Here is a 16,338-nt window from a genome sequence, read left to right as displayed (position 1 = left end):
GAGTTTGAACTTGTCTCGTGGTTGCATCACAGAAATCTTTGATTGATTCACAACCGGTCGATAGAGTCGGGGAAACGTACGTCCACACACACAGGACTGTGAATAAGTGCAGTGATTGATAGCATACCACATACTGCACAGTAGTTGGGATAATTGCTTGACTGTGAGCTCAGTAGCTGGAATCTATCTCCGTCCCCAATGTCCCAAAACACACTGGGCTAATCTCTTTCCTTTCCCTATTTGTTTTAGGGTCGGCGGGAAGGTCTACACCTCTTTTCACCGAGGCAGCACAAAATACGCGGAGTTAAAAAAGAGAGGAGGATAAGGGGTTGGCCTCAGGTCAGCAGGTTCCTGAAGCAGATGGTCTTTACCTTTTCCCATTTTGAAGTCCTCTTTAACTTTTTGTTAATTGCGTATCACAGATATAAATTTGTTTACACATGTATAATTTGAGTGCACACTGCTTTACACGCGTCACAATCCCAGCCACCACCAACCTCTCTTCCTTCCTCTCTTTCCCGAAATGGGCCTTTTTGCTTCTTGTTGGATTTAAGACCATGAAAGGAACGCGGCCCCCCTGAGGGCGAACCCATCCTTCCTCCTTTGTCCAGTGATATTAGTTTGTCTAATAATATTAGCTGAACGAAATGAACAATACCGTCAAATAGAAAAAGATCACTCTATGACCTTGTAAAGAAAATTATAGCCGCTCATTCTAGTCACGCTGATGAGTTTCTCGTAGGTCCATCATCATAAGCTAAATAAAGCGAGGCTGAGATCAAAGCCGGCGAGCCTGATGCTCCTTTAATATAATTCATGTTGATGTCCATGATGTACGGATCGCAGAGGGGTAAGAGAACAATGTCCAACCCAACCACCGGTTCCTCCCCTTATAGTTGGTCCTGTCAAAGAAATTATCCGTATCCATTACTTCTATCATATCTATTTTTATTGAGGCAGAATCTGAATTTTCTGGTAATTACATGTGGCAATGTTTCATCTTTTTTCTTGATCTTTCCCGGGGAGCCAGTGCAAAAGTTTCGTTGCTAATAATGGATTTTTCCTCGGCACATGGGACACGCTCTACGTGAAATGATTGTGGCTTAATATGAAAGGAAATATAATTTACCAAATCCCTTTTCCACCTGGGAGAACCTATGGAATACATATAGAAAACTGAGACTATATTTCTGGAAATTGGAAGGTCTTCTTATGATGATGATTTTCATGTCCTCAGCTTAGCACATCGCTCTCCTTTCGGTGCACCCTGTAATTTCAATTGTAATATGAGAATGATGTAGTCGTGATAATGGCATGCTTTCATTTCATATGAGACAGGAAGAGTCATTACAGGCCCTGACATGTTTCTCCACAGGGGAGAAAAATGCTTCCTGCTATCTCCACATCCCCGCGTCTCAACAGTTGTCAATCTTACATTTCCTTTTCATTATCAGTTCTATCTTCAGATTTTTCATTAGTGCCGGGGCAGCGACTTGCAGAACCTCAGCAAAGCTTTGTCAAGTGCAACCGAGCTGGGAGTTTTACTTTTAAATGTAACTTCAGGTTACAGAGTTGGTGCCTTTAAATATAATGTGTAAGATATTCCATTAGATTACTCAAAGTGAACAAGGTTGGCCTATTTAAAATACTTTTACTTTATTATTGAATGTATATCAATAGTGAGTGAATGTGGCACTTGCACATAACTGCTAAAGAGAAAACCCAGGGGTCATTTTCTTGGTGAAAAAATTGTTTTGACTCAATTTTATGAGAACCAATAAACAAGATGAATATAAAACTATTTGAATGTACAGCTCCATAGAACATTTTGCGTTTGCCCTATATATAACTCTTCAAATACAAATCACACCATGGAATGGCAAATGGAGGAAAAATACAGAATACCAATGATGTAAATCTGAAATGCTGCACAGAGCAAGGAATCTGGCTTGCTAATGTGTTTAGATCTAACTATTATATTATATTATATAGATTATTACATAATGAAAATGAATAATTGGTTATAAAACACATCATCGGATTGTAAATTGGCTGATTTACTATGCTAGCCTTTATTTGACAGGTACTTTTAGGCAGGATTTATGACATATACCGCAGCCAGCCACCGGGGGGGGGGGCTATGAAGGCACATTGGCTTCCTATTTGGGAACTGTCATGTCGTCCATCTTTACAGACCGTTAGCTATGCAGACAATGCTAATAGGCTCAACTGCAGATTGCTTGCAATTCGGCTAAGTATCGATCGGTAGGTATAGATCAATTCACCAGCGCACATTTAATTATTATCTTTTATTCTTTTGCCACAGACGATTACCAAAATTAACATTGTATTGATTTCATAAAATCTTAACGGAGCTGAGAGCGCCCACTTTGAAAGTTGAGTTATTGTTAGAAGCAGTTTTTCATGCTAGCGTCTGCAGTTCAGCTATAACACATAGCAAAGATAAAACAGGGACGCAATGTTGCCATCAGCATCTGAGGCTCCTTATTGCCACTGAGTGTCCTCTGAATCAAAGCCAAGGCGTTTCTCTGTGGGCTTTACAATAACATGAATCCTGTCCTGGATAACCCGCACAGGTCAGCACAAGCGCACGCACTCCCCCCCCGATCCCCCGATCCCCCTCTTCCTCCCGACCCACTTCTCAGCGTCTCTCCCCGGAGCATTAAAACAGACAACGGACCTCGGTTAGGTCATGGCCAACACAGACCTCATTTGTCACGGAGGATGAGCAACTATGAAGCTGGATTTTTAATTATGAGGGTAAAATAAAGACATATGAGGCACGGAGGCAGACACACAAACACACACACTCTCACACACACACACACGCACACACACACACGCACACACACACACACACACACACACACACAGAGAGAGAGAGGGAGAGAGAGACACAGCTGAAGCAATAATTATGCAAGCATGCAACCACGCACAGAGACTCACAAACACTTTTGGTTGCACATCAGCGACCAGATGCGGATGCACATAAACACACAGAGGGCCATTAAGGAGCAGAATAAAGATGTATCACGGCTATGTGTTCTATGACTCATGCTGTATTGTGTAATTTATGGCTTTCAAACTGTGCAGTTTAAGTGATCGGTTAACTGATTAGCACAAAGAGAACTTAGTGCTGTTAGAAAATGGGATGGTGGTTCATTGCAGGGTTGATTTAAAACAAAGAGAAAAGAAAAAAAGAAAGAAAGAGCTTGTGTTTTCCTGGAAAAAATAAAACGGTGATTTGTAGCATCTGTGTGTTCATGTGTTTGTGTTGATTTGATTGTGAACATGTGAAAAAGCACACAAAGGAATAACAACATACTCTTAAATGATTCTGTATGTCTGGCATTGTGTTTTTTTAACTGTTGTGCTATTTAGAATTGATTTATATGACCACATATTTAAATCCCGTGTCATGTTGCTGTTGTCTTTGAGGCCCAGGGAGAATGAGACCATGATTATTGGCCACAACAAGAGGAATCCAAATCGTGTTTAGAATAAATATGTAACAGCTGGACTCAGACATGCAGCTTTACAGTATGTGCGAAAGCAAAATGTCTGAGTCAGTTGCTGGGAAATACATACAGCAGGAAAATCTCTCAAGATGAGGACAGAAGAGAAGATGATAACGAAGATGTGGACTTGGAGAGACAAGAAGATTGAAGTGTTTTTCGTGATAAGGACTGACGCTGGTGTCAATGCGCTGTAAACAAGTCCTTGTGATTCCCACGCTGGAAATTATACATCACGTCCTGCCTCCTTCATTCGCTCTTCTCGGGTGCCACCCCTTGCCTGAATAATCAGGACATTTTCCTGTAGTCATGAACGTGTCTGACGTGCACATATCTGAAAGGTAAACTTTGAAAAAAGAATAAACGGTGCATTTCTGTAAATGGCTTAAAGTTGCAGTGTCTAGAATTTAGTGACATCTAGTGGTGCAAGTTGCATGTTGCAGCTGAATAAACCTCACCTTATCCTCCCCTTCCAAACATGACAGAGAACCTGTGGTAACCTTACATTTTCATAAAAACTCAAAGGGTGTTTAGTTTGTCCAGTCTGAGCTACTACAAGAAATAGTATTTCAATATAAAGAGCCCATTCTAGGGTAAAGAAAACCACAATTTGTATGATTTAGACACACTTGTGAAAACATCACTCGGATTATTTGATATACAATTTCTGTCAATAAATCCCTTTAATCTACATCTTATACAGTGAACCTTCAAGACTCATATCTTCTATGTAGTTGCATTGAATAAATCCATATTACAGTATGTCAGTGAAAGGATAAAATCAAAATATACAAATTAATATCTGCAGTTTTGTGTTTAACATCCAGGGAAAAAGGCAAATCACCATTTTAAAACCAAGAGATATCTGACCTGTAGAGAAACTCACAGTTATCTCGGAGACAGGCTGACAAATAGGCCGACAGGTAAACCAGTCAGAGATCCAGGCTGACTGAGTGACCGACAAGCAAGCTGACTGACAGCCGGTCCGGGGGAAGCCGGTGAAAGCAGGCTGACTGATTAGAAGGCCAGTGAGAGAGCTGCAGGCAGTCGCAGAGAAACGAGCGCTGCGAGCATCACCCAGGAAGAGTAAACAGCCGTCCTGGTGACACAGTGGTGCAGCGGCCTGGTGGAGGCGAAATAGAGGAGAAGAGATGGGGCGGAAAGAGAACAGGGTGCAATACTGAGGGGTGCTGAGGCGGTGAAATGAGGTGTTTGAACTGCTGATGTAAGCGTGGACACACTCTCTTTTTCTTTCTCCTTCTCTCTCTCTCTATTTCTTTCGCACACACACACACTGATGCACACACAGCGCTGACAGGCTTTTTCTACCCACGGGAAGTCATTCAGGGTTCAGGGGTTCAAATAAAAACGAATAGCAGCGGCTGGACGCATCTCTCCTCTTCCTCCCTCCCTCTCTCTCTCGCTCTCTCTCTCTCTCTCTCTCCCTCTCGTTTCCCTCGTGATCAAGCGTTTTCTCCCATTTTGCTTCCGCCTCCGCCTGCCTCCCCTCAGCCCCTTCTTCCTTCCCCTGCTTCACCGTCGCCCATTTTTCCTCAGCCACCCTCGGCGCTGGATTTCACATCGCTCGCCTCTTTAAATATTAACGGCTACAGTCGGAGAAGTTTCACTGTACGCCTGGTAGCGCTCCACATTCGGAGAAGCAATCCCGTATGCGTTTTAATCAGCATTCAAAGGGAGAGCATTCTCTATTCATTCTTATCTGTCTTGAGCATTTTAATAATGACCATTCTCAGGACCTGCACTGAATTCTGTGCCGTCTCTCAAAACACGGAGGAATCTCCCAGGGCTGAAGTTTGTTTCTGTATGTAATTGCTGTTTTTTCCGTGGGGGGGCCGCCTACATCGTGTGACAGCGGCGTTGCTTCCGTATTCTATTTTATCAGGCGCCGGTTGATGTCTTTATAGGCGGGAAACGTATTTAATCATGGATTTGACACAGCGGAGCGGCTGCTTTTGCTGACGGGGAAACTGTTTCATCTTCGATCAATTAACAATGGCGTTCAAACAAAGACGGGAAAGTTTATGCCTGACGCGCCTCTGAAACCAGCGCATAAATATATGTATGTAACAAACAAATCCCCAAAACACAGATGCTCATGCAAATATAATATTAGGGATGGTTGGCTGGTGGGGTTTTTTGTGTCGGGCTGTATACAAAAAGCAAGAGGTGCAAAGTGCAGGATTAATATAAAATCAATCACAGGTGCCCAGAGAAAGTGTTGCTGTTTCTGTAGTGAAACTGGCTTCCCTGACCCTGTCAGTTTGATTCGTGGCCTCCGGTAGGTGAGAGGAATAGAAGAGGCACAGGAGATGTTGAAGTTTACAAAGTTGGCTTTTTGAAATTCAGCCCTGTGCTCCAGCCAAGTTGTTTACAAGACAGGAAGAAAAACACCAGGACGTCCACCAGGGGTGCTCTGATATCGTTCTCCTCCAAAAACAGGTTAATTATTGACCACCTTCCAAAGGGTGGTATACGTTTCAGTGTAGAGTGGTTATTGAACAAATTGTGGGCCTATAGCATAGAACATCTTAGCAGGGAGTGACAACAGTTCATTACAAGGAATTCATCACTGCTTCGGTGACAGAACAACTCAAAACACAAATATCATGCGATCTTCATTACATGGTTTCATTCACTTTGTCAAACTGTTATTTCCATGGACAAGAATAAACCTGTATCACTGATTCGTGTCAATATAAGTCTGTTATTCTGTCTGACGACTTTAATTCTGCTTTTTATAATCTGAACCAACTCCTGATATAAATATCTGACTCTCCAGCTGTTAAATGCATCATCATAACTTTGATGTTTGGTTACAGACTTTTCTTTTCAGGATTCCTGAAGTGCGGCTTGTCTCCAGTTTCCGATCTTTGACCCTGTGGTCTACAAAACCAAAACAATGAGCTTAGAGATGTTTGCAGTGATCTGTGGAAACGAGGTGAACAGGAAAGTCGGAGGATGATTCCCTGAAGGTCGTTCACTTCCTCTGTGACAACACACACAGTCTGAAATCTCAAAAATGCTATGGATAAAACGAAGAAAACCACAGAACCAGAACTGAACAGTCGCTGATGATGACCATGTGATAGATTGTCAAGTAAGCTCGGAATGTGTTTTGTCAGATAATTTATTTCTGATAATTATTTTGCAGATTTATTTGGTTGAGCATTCGGTTGAAAAGTGAAATCTTATCAAATCGTTATCATTGTTCATTTCAAATTTGTGGAACGTTCGGTTGCAGCCAAACACATTATTATTTAAAACCTCGGCTGTTCTAATTTTATGCACAGTTATTTATTTTTCGTCAGGCAGAGCAGGTCTCACTTCAGCTCTGCCCTTGAAGCTTCAACAACCGTTTTGATGAAATGAACCTCATCATGTTTTAACTAATCCACTGATCACAGCAGGAATCCTTGTCCTGCTCTATTTTGGGAATTAGTTCATTTTATGAAGCTTCAGCCGAGCACTGCAGCAGCTTCAGCTCCGTCTGACTTGATCCCGACTGACCGCCCTGTGCAAGGAGTTTATGTTGCAGCAAACTGTGCACTGTAACTCATACAGACACACATATACCAACACATCTACACGCACACACACACAGACACACAATATTGACCTTACAATGACCTAGGAAAAGTGTTACAGTGCATGAGAGTGTGTTTTTTGCGTATGTGTGTGTTACAAGAGAAAACGATGGACACTAAGTTGTGTAAAAGCCCTGCTGGGAGTCAGCGGAGCGCTCAGCCATGTAATGCTCTTCGTACCACTTTCAACAACAAATATACACACAGTCATACACAGTGTGACGGCCACACATGCATGGCTACTGTATGCAACACTTGATACAAGCCTGCAAATACATTTTTACACACGACAAACACAGACATTTGCAGACACTGTGAGCTCAGACACGATCAAACATCTTTAATCTAGTGCTTTACTGCAGATTATTTGAGTCCAACTGCAGTGCAGCAAATATTTGTCCTCTTCTCGCACCTCCTTCATGACAAAGAAGAAAGATATTTGCCGCTAAACTAATCTGTGATCATTCAGATTTTCTGTCATGTGCATTGACTGTACATGAAGATGGACGACGCATCTCCACTTCCTCGCATTATCCAGAAATAAATCCTAAATATCTCGGATAGGAGAACTGCAATTTTGCGCATTTGGAGCCAGAGTCTAAGCATCAAATAACTGTAATTAAAACCAAAGTTACCAGTAAAATCCATGAGGAGAATTTATTTGACTTTTTAGTTTGGTGCATGTCTCATCTATTAACATGGAGGAGACACGATTTATGAACTGTGCTCCAGCCAGTCACCAGTAATCAAGATATTTTGCCTTCTGTTTTGGGGGAGCTGTCATGTCGTCCATCTTCATATTCAGTTTATGATCTTACCGAAATATTTACCTCCACTAGGGAGGTTATGTTTTTTTACGTTTTTTTTAATTCCACAAAAACTATTAAAAAGATTTCCATTAAATTTTGTGGAGGGGTGGGTCATGCCTCAAAGAAGAACCCATTAAATGTTGGTGCAGATCCAGATTTTTGATTAACTCTCCTTATAACATTTTGTAATGAGGCGTTTTGCAAACTCTTCGTTGATTTCTCAGAGAATACTTGATGGCTGTTGTTGAAAAAAAGAAACAGTCATGTTTAGGGGACTGATTTTTATGAGTTTGTTCAAATTGGTGCAGATCCAAAATTAAAATCCGAATCAAAATGAAATAAAATGTGTTTTCCTGGGACCTACTGGGCCTTAGCAGAGCTGTGCTCTCTACTGAGTGACATTCTAGTTACATATTTTCTTCCTCATGTTAATTTTAAAACAGTTGTTTTTTTATTAGGTGCAAAAAGCCTGAGTTCCCAGGTGACTTTCTTTTTCAAGCAGTGACACGTTCAGTTGAAGGGTGTTGACAACTAAAAAAAGATGTTATTCATTTCTCGCTGTTTTTAATGACATGTTAGTGGAGACGCACAAGTTTTCTCATGGAGGAAAATAGGGACTGGCTGTTAAATGGCACCTGCTCTCCAGGTAAAGTGACAGATTGAATGATTATAATTCCTGGATTTCAACCTTCTGAACGTATGCTTGCTCCTGTGGGCGTCGGGTGGCCGACGGATGACCTCGCCGAACTGTGACTGGCGGACGTTTGAAGCCTCTGAACCTTTCCGACACGTACATGGACGTGTTTGCCGAGGAGGCGAGAATCGAATCTGTGAACGTACGAGATTCATATCGCCCTGCCAACACCGTAACAAGCGCTCATCAGGAAAGAAAACCCGTCCCTCTCCAAGGTCTGGACACCAACAAACAAACATCTGCAGGCTCATTTCCATTCATAAGTGGCTCAGATTCTAAAGAGCCATATGCTTGGTTTGCCTTGAGCCCCCCCGAGTGTGTGTTGTTGACTGAAGCCCTCTACAGTAGCTTCAAACCGCTTTCACGCTCTCACTTGCATACATAATCTTCCGTGTTTGTTGGTCAGTATGTGTACAATATTTCGAAGCTTGCCTATATATATTTATATATCCTTCCTATTTTCTCATTCTACTTCTTCCGTAACCTATTAAAAATGGATGACAACTTTATATAGTGCACGGCAGCTCACTCTGCCAGTCAAACGTGGGCTTTGGATGAATGAACCGTGATTGTGTGTGCATTTTGTGTGCGTGTGTGTGTGTGTGTGATGTCTAGGTATTATTTATGTTGTGCGGATCAGATTCTGTTTCCACCATCACATTATGGTGACTTATCGGGACTATAAGAAGGTCACTTAATGTAAATCATGAAAATTTAAAGTGACTGACCTGTTTTGAGGTTGGAGTAAGGTTATCGTTATAGCTTATGTTTTGGATTAGTGTTATCAAAATAGTAGGTGGCGATAATGTTTGTATACCAAAAGGTTAAGGATAGGCAAATAATAAAAATAAAAGTTATAGTCAAGGTTAGAGGGTTGTGTTATGGTTCGTCTCCAGGAATTTACTGTAAGTCAATTTCCAGTCCTCCGAAGTCATGCACACACAACACTCTCTGTGTGTGTGTGTTTGTGTGTGTTTGTGTGTGTGTGTTTGTTTGTGTGTTTGTGTGGCTGTCTCGGAGGTGGTGGGGTCGATGATACAAGAAGCTGTGGGGTTACGGCCCGGTTAAACCATGTCTACAGGCAGGTCAGCCAGAGTTCAGCAGTACAGAGGCTGAGAGGCGGCGCAGCTCAGGTAGACGAGATGATCGCTGCGGTTTAGAAAGACAAGACCACTGAGGCGGAATTCCCCCACAGAGGCCGGGAGTCAGAAGAGAGGAATACCGACGTTCGATGGATCGCAATTAAATCCGTGGGAAATCTAATCCTGTGGAAATGAAAGCTAAAGAGAAGAGCTCCCTTCAGGAATGGGAAAACAAAGTCAAATCTTGTACTCTACCAGCGTGACATTATTCTCTTCTCACCATGGGAAACTGTGGGAAGACGTGTAGTCAGACTATGTTTTTTTCGTCTCTCAGCTCCCTTCTGTCTCTTGTTTCATTCTAGTTTTTGAAATGGAGATTAGGCAAACCCCTCGCAGTTTTATTCGTTATAGCGACTGCCAGTGAAAGTAATAATGTGCTCGTTCTCAGCGGCACCCTGAAGCTAAATGCCAAGACTTGAATTAATAATTTGATATGTCATACCGACCATTGCTGTTATTCACCCATCCATTATCTGTACCGCTTCTCCTTTGAGGGGAGGGGCCAATCCCTGCTGGCATTTGGCGAGACACAGGGTACATTTACACCCACATTCACACCTATGGAGAATGTTATCTATTCCCAATCTGCACCTTTCAGTCCAAAAACTGGAACTCGACCTGGTGACCCTCTTGCCGTGAGGCGACAGTGCTAACCACTGCACCACAATGCCGCCCTTAGTTATTCACTGAAGCACTCGCTCTTTTACACCACAATTACTGAGTATACATGTTTTTTTGTTAAATGGAGTAAACACGCTAATAAAAGATGATCGACCCCCTTCCCATTGCCAGTAGAGGAGTTTTTTACCTTTGTCACAAACGCTCTGTCAGCTGAGGCGCTCTCTCACCTCGCTGTCTTGCCAAATTAGCGTGTTCACCCAGGTGTCATGTTTCCATCACTGCCATTCATTCTAGATTGTCTAGATCCATAAAATTCACCAGTACCTTTCTGTCGTCGTTTCCCCAACTTTCCACTTGCTGTCTGAAAAGTCTCCACTGTCCCTCGGCTGCTGCAGACATGTCTGAATGTCTGAGAGCCGTCTGTCCCCCGTCACCTCCATCGAGCCGTAAGCCCTCAGATATCTACAGCCTGCTGAAAATGGATCTAAACACACTGCAATCTGTAAAACACATGAAGTGCGTCACATGACCTACTGCTGAGCATTGCTCTGTTTGAAGGGTAGTTACAACTGCCGGTTCATTTTGAATATAGCTTTTCATTCTTCTCACCCAGGACCTGGAATTCGGTAATTAATGTTAAAAATAATTTCAATAACTGTATCTCCAATATGGGCTGGAGTCTTTATTTAAAGACCGAATCTCCAACCCAGACAGAATAGATCCGATATCGTATAATCATCTGAACTTTTCTCCTCTCGCTGAGCCGAACACATATAATATAACTGCATCTTGTTTGATGAGAATGTAAAGTTACTGAGTAATAAGTAACAGTAACATAGTAAAGTGAGTCACTGATGACAATGTGACTATGTTAACTGCAGCTCTATCTCCTCATTCTGTCCCATAGAACCTTATAATACTTTGTATGCTCTGCCAAATTTTTCTTAGCAAACAGGAAGTAAAACATATCAATTTGCTGCCAATTAAAACAAAAAGGAAGAAGTTTTACGATGATCTAAAGGTTTAGTTTTGTTTTCCGAGATTTTTCTGCAGCTGTGTCATCGCTTTCCTCGGTTTGTTTTGAAATGTTTTCATTTAGCAGATCAGAAGAAGGAAACTCCAGCTCTTCCCAAACGCAGCCGCCTCAGTCCTCACGCTCACTGACACAGCTAAGAAGTAAACTTATTATCTTCTCTGTATTTATTGCTGCACATCTGTGTGGTGGATGTGTGGTTTTTAGGATCTTTCTTTTTTAGTGTTTAATTCACTTGAATGTCCACTGTATGCATGCAACTAATAGTTTTATTCGTAATGAAATGTGCTGTATGAATGAATTTGCCTCATTATGGTTTAATGTCAATCATTTCTAATCTGTAACCAGCTCGTCCTTGTTGATAGTGGCATTGTGGGACAAAAAATGCTGATGCTAACGTCTTTGGGTAAATATGAAAAGACTTTATACACAGAACAAGTTTTGTGGTAACTTTGTCAGGGTAGGCAAACCCATGCCAATAACTTCCCACCAGAGTTGAATCATTTTAGAAGTTGAGGTGAAGATTAGTGATTTATTTGTATTAATTGTTATGTAAATGCAGTCTCTACTTTGATTACAAATTTTATTATAAAAATAATAATAATCATTATGACTGTAATTCAGGCCCTGTGAATTACAAAACATTTAACCTGATTATTACCATGTTTAACAGTAGGGAGCACTCACAGCAGCAATTTCAGTAAATGCTCCTTTGTATTGTAAATACTACGTCTGTGCTGTTGTAGCATTTGCGTTTATTTCTACTATATTGAGAGAACAACCCACTGATTATATCTGTGCCCATGATGTTTATCTAACCTACAACCATGAAGGCTGACGAGAATCTAAAGGACTGAAACATTTGCTATTGATTTTTGAATTCTAGGATTTTATGCAACTTCAATAAAACCGCACGGGGAAATTATAAGTACCATCATTTTATTTGAATTAGGCCGGTACTTTTTTATTCATGACTGTGAAAGTGAGGGGCGTCTTCACAGCCTCTCGCTTGTCACTCACAGCCACATTATGAGTTTTTTTAACCGTCTGTGAAGATGGACAAATATGGAGCGGATCATTGCTGGAGAGGCGAGAAAAGGTCCGGCAGCCGGGAGCACATACAGCATGATGGATAGAGGGCATAGAACAATGAAATATGCATCAGGGCTCTCGTGAAATTTTAATCCACACTGTTGACTGGAGGTTGACCCCGCTGCGACCCAACACTTGCGGGAGTGAAAATATCCGCCGAGGGAGGCGCGGGGGGTTGGGGGGGGTGGCGGCGGCCGTGCAGCAGCAGGGCGAGGAAATTGTGAGGAAGACGGGAGTAATGAGGCTAGCCGGAGGTGTAGACGGGTAATTTTATCTGTCTGAGTCCCTGAGTGTCTGACCGTCACATAACTACATAAGAAGCTGTAAGAGCTACCGAGAAATTGGCAGAAAAAAAAAAATCCCTCTCGTTTTATTATAGGCCGTCGGTGGAAACAGGATGAGCTGGTTCTAAACAGTTCCTTGAAAAATACACATTAATAACACAGAACTCCCAAAAAGCACAGGTGGGTGTGCTTGCTTTAGTGAGGTAAAGTGAAATCCAGAGGAGAAAATGTCAAACTAAATCACATATTTTTCTCTTGTTCAAAGGGAACTCGTACAATTCCCTCCCAGAGCTTGAAAAAACCTGAGACTTTAATCTGTCATGTTATTGTGGAAAAAGCTTTTGTGCTCTGACAAAAAAACAAACCTTTATCCCTTTGTGCATATAGAATGCAGAACATTTGACCGTATCCCCAGAAAATCAGCCCGTCACAGTGTCTGGCTTTGGGGAAAAGATGCTTGTATTTGCAGACGCTGATTGAACTGCACAGGATGATGAAGCTCACTTACGTAAAGTCTGTTTTTGTTTTTGCCTTTGGTGTTTTTATTCAGGAAGTTGTTGAGCTCCGCACCGTTTCCCTTGATATTCATTATTGACGTTTATAAGGGTCTCTAAGAACGGAGAAATGTCCACAGCTCCAGTGCTCAGTTCTGTGCAGGAGACGTGGAGGGAGGGAGGGTACAGAGACCTGATATTTAGATTATTTATTATTAGGGCTGGGCAACGATTAAAAGTTTTAATCGCGATTAATCGCATGATTTCCCTGATTAATCACGATTAATCGCATTTTTATACGCAAAATCCAATAATTAATTAAAAAGTAGTGTATAGCGCAATTTTATTTTCAATGTTCTTCCATATGAACGAAAGTGCCATAACATTTGTTGTGCAAACACTTTTAACATCAGCATTTAATACAGTAGCAGTTAAATAAAATATTCAGTGTAAATCTCAACTTAACAATGTTATCAAAGCAAATACAAAGTTAAAGCTCAATGCCACTGCCAGGGCATTAATGTTATCGACACCGCCGTCTGGAAGGACTTTAAAATGAAAATGGCCATGTAAAAGCTCCGTAGCCTTATCCATGGTTGTTCATCCGCCAATTATTTTCTTTTTTCCGGTTCCGCAGCAGTCAGCAACAGACTTTCACAAAATAAAAGCCTGACTTTCACAATAAAACAATAAATAATCAAACCTGAGTTAATGCGAGATAAAATAATTAGTTGAGTTAAATAAGTGATGAGTTAACTCGTAATTAACTAGTTAACTTGCCCAGCCCTATTTATTATATTTCAATATATTTGTCTGACAGGGGAGCTGTGAGAAAACAGGAATATAATATTCATGTATTTAAAAAAGGGAACTTTCTCTCGAGGAAGGAAAAGGGCAGTGGCTCAAGCCCCCTTTGGTGTCTATGTGCACATGCCAGCCTCCATCAATTCAATCTCCCTCAATTCAATCAAGCTGCACCAGAGTTCAATCACTCATAGAAACCAGTCCTCTAAATAATCCTGACTGCTTTCATCAGTCTCAAAATCATATAGAAAGTGACACAAATAGGCTCCTCCCTCGCCCCTTTATCAAGATTCCTGCCCAAATTTAATGAGTTTGTGGAAAAATCTATTTTTAGTTTTCTGGTGTAATTCAGCTGAAAGACAAATAAACAAATTGATAAGGAGTGAAAACAAAAGAGCAAAACCTTTTATTTAAGAAAGAATCATAAAATCACGATACATAATAATTCATTATCCATCATTAACCACATTAATATCATGTATAAGACAAAAGATGAGTCACGTGGTGTTACCACAGCCTCAAAGGCTCATCACCAAGACGTCCAACATGGTTCAGAGAGTAACAGCAAAATAAAAGGTAATTTTATTGCAGAAAAGACAACAACTTCTACAACAGGCCGGCAAAATGGACAAAAGAAGGAAAACCCAACAAACCAACCCACAGAGGGTTGTACGATCTGAGAATCTCCCTTCAACCTAAACCAACTTCAGAACTAAAGCTCACAGAAATAAAGCTGCGGAAACTGGATGTCTGGACCCATCAGAAAAGAAACAACACAACAATACTCTTGCTCTTAAGGTCATGCTGTACAAACTGCTGCTGCTGCAACCGGGGATAGAGAGAGAGATACTTCGGTTTCCTCCAAAATACTTTCATAAACCAATCACAGTGCACCTGAGGAGAAAAGAAAACAGGAAACTATGAGTAGAAAGGAAATATACGCTGGTTTTCCTCTTCATTCAAAAGCGTGGTCTTTTAGTTTGAGAGCTGGACTTGCACGTTCAGATTTCGTGGTGTTTTTACTCAAAACCCTGCGCTTGCACTCACACAGCTCCTGCTGCTCTGCTTGTGCTCAAACTATGCGCTTTCACTCAGATATTTTGTTGCTGGGACAGATTTCCTGTATTTAATAACGACACACTATGGTTTCTGTAAAACTCGCTTGTACGGATGTACTCTGAAGTCGTCCATCTTGGTTGTGTTTGTCCCAGTGGCTCTGACCTGATGCTTCACACCAGGTCTTCCTGCTCCTCTGTGTCTTCTGACTGTGCTGCAGCAGCGACGTTCTCATACTCAGGACAGTTGTGTGACTGATGGGGGAGAGATGAGAAAATAATAAGCCTCACTGGACTTTGTTCATGAAATCTGCATAACATCACAGTTCATTCAAGATTAGTTTGAACGTATTTGCGCCCCTTGTCCATTCGTTTGTTTGTTCATCAGCAGGATTACACAAAAACTGCTAAACTGATTTCCACAAAACTTGGAGGAAGGACGGGACATGGACCACGAAAGAAGTGTCAACGCACTGTGACGTCACCCATTGGTTTGTGAGCTGCCATTTTGAAGCCTCCTTTTTTGACATTTTGTCCAGCGCCATCTTTTCTTTTTTGAAACCAGAAGTAACCATATTGGGAGGAAAGTGGGTGGAGCCTGACTCGGGGCCCCAGGACACTGCTCGCCCACCTAAACCTGTGACCTGCACCCAGTATCAGCTGTCAATCACACGGTATCCATGCCCCAATGCCTGCGGTGCTTTATGGTCTATTTGACTCTAAATGGATCATTCACTTCACTTTCTAGACCCAGAGTCTACGTCCATTTTAATATACGGTCAATGGAAAAAACCTTTTACATTTTGGGGCAGATTCAGACAAAGTCGCTGATCCAAGAAATGTTTTATCTCTTTCTCTAACATAGTGAGATGAAAACAGTGATATGGAGTCATTCTTTAGGCCTCACTGTCTCTCACCTCTATCATCTCCACAGCTTCATTCGCTTCTGATTTCAAGCTCAGAGTTTTCTTCATCCTGGATCGAAAAACAACAACAAACACAACATTTGACAAAATGAACTTCATAACACCTAAACTAGTGTTTGAAGACGTTTGAAGAAGACAGTAAAAGAGCAGAGGGTGAACTGATGGATTTGTTTTACCTCGTCCACAGAGTCCAGACAAGCACTGGAACCAGCACGACCACCAGAGTCAGCCTGATGATATTCA

General features: G+C 41.6%; 1 long non-coding RNA gene across 1 annotated transcript; it reads right to left on the bottom strand.

The window, feature by feature from the left end:
- Window positions 1–14,870: 14,870 nt before the first annotated feature.
- Window positions 14,871–16,338, bottom strand: LOC133015096 (uncharacterized). The gene is made up of 4 exons (XR_009681516.1): window positions 16,272–16,338; window positions 16,087–16,144; window positions 15,336–15,424; window positions 14,871–15,008 (listed from the first exon to the last, which is right to left on the bottom strand). It is a non-coding gene; the product is annotated as an uncharacterized LOC133015096 (long non-coding RNA).

This window comes from Limanda limanda, chromosome 12, assembly GCF_963576545.1.
Source record: "Limanda limanda chromosome 12, fLimLim1.1, whole genome shotgun sequence".
NCBI classification, from domain to species: domain Eukaryota; kingdom Metazoa; phylum Chordata; class Actinopteri; order Pleuronectiformes; family Pleuronectidae; genus Limanda; species Limanda limanda.
Note: the sequence above shows the minus strand (reverse complement) of the source record. Positions and strands in the feature narration are given on the sequence as shown.